Consider the following 4549-nt stretch of genomic DNA (forward strand, 5'->3'; position numbering starts at 1 on the left):
CCCAGTCTGCAGTATTTTGTTATAGCAGGATAAACAAACTAAGACAGAAATATTTGTGATTGTTGATTTTGAGTGACAACTTGACTAGATTAAGGGATACTCAGTTAGTTGGTAAAGGATTATTTATTCTCAGTGCTTCAGTAGGTACTGAGCCCATCCCCCTTCTCCTGAAGGGGAAACCCAGGTGGTTTGGCATTTGATTAGAAAGATTTGGATGCCCCAGGTGTGTCTGTGATGGTCTTTCTGGAGATTGGCAGGTGCATTGGTGGACCAAGTGGAGAAGATCCACCCTCAACGTGGGTGGGCACCATCCAGTGGGCTGGGGGCCCAGATGGAACAAAAAGGCTGAAGAAGTGTGATTCTCGCCAAAGTGGGGACATTCTTCTCTCACCCTTGGACATCACAACTCCAGGTTGTCTAGCCTTTGGGCTCTGGAACTTATATGAATGTACCTCCCTCCCAATCACCCCAACCCTGGCTCTAAGGCCTTTGTCCTAGAACTGAGAATTACACCATTGGCTTCCTTGGTTCTGAAGCCTTAGACTTGGATTGGGCCAACCTACCAGCTTTCCTAGTTCTCTAGCTTGCAGACAGCCTATCATAGGACTTCTTAGCCTCCATGATCAAGTCAGCCAATTCCCCTAATAAATCCCTCTTCATATCTCTATATGTATCTTATTGGTTCTTTCCAGAGAACACTGACTAAAACAATACTGTTATCTAACTATTAGATCAAATAAACGTATATGATTTGAAAGAAAGGAGGCCTCAAAATAATTAAACCCTGACTTCAACTGTTCATTTCAGGCTTTGTGAAACAAGATGCTGTATTATCTCTGTGATCAAAATAAGGCAAGTACTCAGCTGTTGCAGCTATGAAGCATGTTCAGAAAAGACAGTGAACCAGCTGACACTAATAAAGTTCCCCCAATTTGAGTAAACTTAAATCTGTCCCTTTTGCCTGGGAAAACCCATAGGCTGATGTAAATAAATAAGCCTCTTCTTTCAAAACTAAACTTCAGAGTTTGAAAATAAGAGCGCAAGAGTTGTGACCCAGTACACAAGGGCTGTTCCAACCTGGAGGGCTCACTGGAATTTCAAAGGGAAATAAAAACAGGTGAGAAGCTACTTCTACATTTACAGGCTGTGGGAACCCAGCACAGGGACAGTGTAGAACCCAACAACTAACACGCTTACCAGATTGGCTTTAATTGGCTTTAATGTGAAAAAGTTTCAGGCACGACCCTTGGAAGGAAATTCTTTTAATCTCGTCTGCCCTAGTCAAAGACAGAGAAATGATTATTTCCTTTTTCCTCCGCCCCTCCTATAGTTGCTTGGAATGGCCACACAGAAGCTAGGATAAGGGGTTAGGAGATGCAAAGCAGTGATTCCCAAACTTTGCTGCATATTAGAATCACCTGGGGAGTTTCCACTAGTCCTGATGCCCAGGCCGTGCTGGGGAGGGGAGTGAGAACAACCCATTAAATCAGGATCTGGGGGTGGATGGGTGAGAACTAGATATTGGCAGTTTTTGAGGACCACCCCCCACCCCAGGTGTCTCCTCTGCACAGCAAGTTTGAGGCCAGAGGTGTATGTGGTGCTTCTCAGTGAGGCAGGGCCTGAGAGTATGTTTCTAGAAAAATCCTGGGGGTTCCCTGTGCTTCAGGTCCCCAGACTATACTTGAAGTATTAATAACAAGGTGCAGAGTTTCTCTCCCTCGTCCTTCCCTCAATGCTACCCTGGTAAAGTGAAAGAAGCCGAGGGAAAAGAGAAGGGGGCCTGGGCAGAATTTCTTGGCAGTGAGGGCAGTTAGGCAGGTTGCAGGCAGAGGAGCTCATCAAGTCAACAGAGCCCGGGAAAAAGGGTAAGAAAACCTGTGTGTTACCCAGGAGGGCAGAACCACTTGCCATTTGAGGCAGACATCTTGCTGTCCCATGACAGCCTTTCTCCTCCTCCCCTGACCCCAATACCATGCACACAGGAAGAGCCACTTCACCCCACATCTCTAGCCGGAGTGCCCGTCTTCTGCTTCCCTGTAGTTATACCGCTGGGTGAGGAAGGGACTGGCTTAGGCCACTTCCTTAGCATAGGAATACATTCAAGGTTCCCTCATCGTGAAAGCAAACACGCAAACCAACCTCCGTCATGGACTCTGGCTTCCCCTCCAGCCCAAGTTCTCTTCTTTCTTGCACACACACAGTTTCTCAAAGAACCCATTGTGAGCACCCACTCTCAATTTCCATCCTGTCAGCATGTAAAATGTTGATATTTTGTTCATTGTAGACTTTTTTACATTGGTTTTGATTTAAAAAATACTGCCTTAAGATAACATTACCCTTGATCTTCTCATGGTTCGTAAGCGTGATGATGGGATTTTCATGCTCATGTGTGCCACGTGCCTCCCCCAAACCTTGTTCCAGCATCAGCGCATTACCTGTTTGATGTGAAAATAAAATTATTCATCTTGACTATTTCAGTTCTGGCACACCCCCCCCCCCCTTACATTTTGTCCCAAGCCAATTGCCTCACTCGCCTCCCCCTAGCCTCAGCCCTTTCTAGTCACTCCTCAACCCACCACCATTCGGCTTCTCCCAAAACAGCAATGGAAACCAACCTTGAAATACTTGTTAAGGAACCCTCTGTCATTTATTTGAAAAGACAATTTTTCAGTCTCTGTTTTCCATGACATTCCTTTAAACATTTCAAACACATCAAACAACAAACAAAACATACACAGATATGACGACAGCAAACCATGTCACTACGCTTACACCTATACCTATTGCTAAAATGTCAACATCTTGTTTTCTTCCCCATTTCTTTATTATTTTAATACTACTCCTATACTTCCTAGTTTATAGTAGCACTTCATTAAAAATCTTCTCAAGGTTATAGTATTCTTATCTAGACGGAAAAGAAAAGGAATTTCAACTCAGACAGCCAAGGTTATAGGATCTGGTTGACCCATCGATTCTTGGTTAGGGCAAGAGCCCAGGTTATTTCTCTGAAGACTCTCCTAATCCAAACCATGGACATCAGGCTGAAACTTCCTCTTTAAGATAATCTTAACTTTTTACATCAATTAAAATTAAGTCCCTGCTTTTCCTGTGGGTTTTAGTTTCCAGTAGTCTGGAAATTTCCCCACCGAATGTTGACGTCTCTCTTGGCCAGCACGTTGTCCACTGTCCTGTCAACTGTGATAATTTGGCCTGGTCTGTCGGCATTATTTAAAATGTACGGCTGCCTTCTTAGTGTCTCATTATAATTAGCGGGGCCATCTAGAGGTTTCACTTCCAAGGAGAGGTAGAGCCCAGGTGGTGCAGTGAGCGCTCCTCTTTAGACATTTGTTGAATCATGATCTTCAACACAGTTTGGAACCCCCTTTCTGGTTATTGTGTGACCACTGGTGCTCACGATGCCCTCCTGTTCTTGGTGGAGTTTCTGTGTATTTTCCCAGGGCCATTTGGCTAACTCACTCTTCCTTGTATTTCTTCTCTAGTTATGCACATAGACATTAGCTTCATGTCTATATTTTAAAATCAAACAGAGCTCATAGAAGAAATAAAATACCAATTTACATTAACTTCCTCTCATTAAAATTTATAAAAAATTAAACATATCGCTTTATAGCCAAACTTCCATGTTCATCCTAATTACCTTCAGTATACTTTATGTTATCTTTTTTCTATCATTATGAAATTATGGCCTTTCACAAACTCATCATATTTCAGTTAACTGCAATTATACCTTTTTTGATGCTCAAATTATAACTTGGCCAGCTGGCTCCTTTGTCCTTTCAGCACTGTCCCTGGCATTTTTGACAGTATCGCTGCCTTCTGGCAATACTAGGGTATTCCAGGGCCCTTCTACTGCGTGTGTGTGAGTGTGTAACTGTGAACCAGGAGTGCTAGTTCCTTCTAGCAAAGGTGAGTGACGGAGCTCCAAATCTGGGCATTCAGGAGTTCGTGCGAGTACAGGCAATGAACAAAATGCTACTGCTTTTCCCAATGCTTAGCTGGAAAAAATACTGCCTTTTAACCGTGTGGCTTCACATTGATTTTTTTCCTAATGTTAATGTAATTGCTGTACCTGACTCTTCTCACACCATGAGGTTTTATCAAACTCTAGGATTCCTAATATCTTGATACAACGAATGACTTCACCTGGAACCTTATCTATTTCATAGTTCTAGCCCTGATATTAATTTGCTTTTGTGCCTATCGATACATCACACATTCGCACACTCTCCACACTTTGTTCCACCATCTCATTGCGGCTCTTAGCACACCAATTTCCAAGTTCAACTGTCATCCCAGATGTCTTCTTGGCCTCTGGGAAAGGTAAGCAATTGTTTCTTGCCTCTGAGGAGTAAGTGTTCGCTATGGTGGCATGTTGATCATCTTCTAGTCCATGAAGGGCTTGGATACTCTCATTGTAAAGACTCTTCTCTGAGACTCAGTGTTGGAGATCCCTGGTATTTCCCTTTGTCCGTATTTCTTCTACATCTAGTTCTATATCAATCTCTACAATTTTCAGTCATTGACCTTC

General features: G+C 43.3%; 1 non-coding gene across 1 annotated transcript; it reads left to right on the forward strand.

The window, feature by feature from the left end:
* The first annotated feature begins 2341 nt into the window (after positions 1–2341).
* Positions 2342–2445, forward strand: LOC138382307 (small nucleolar RNA U13). The gene has a single exon (XR_011233393.1). It is a non-coding gene; the product is annotated as a small nucleolar RNA U13 (small nucleolar RNA).
* Positions 2446–4549: the final 2104 nt, after the last annotated feature.

This window comes from Eulemur rufifrons, chromosome 3, assembly GCF_041146395.1.
Source record: "Eulemur rufifrons isolate Redbay chromosome 3, OSU_ERuf_1, whole genome shotgun sequence".
NCBI classification, from domain to species: Eukaryota; Metazoa; Chordata; class Mammalia; order Primates; family Lemuridae; genus Eulemur; species Eulemur rufifrons.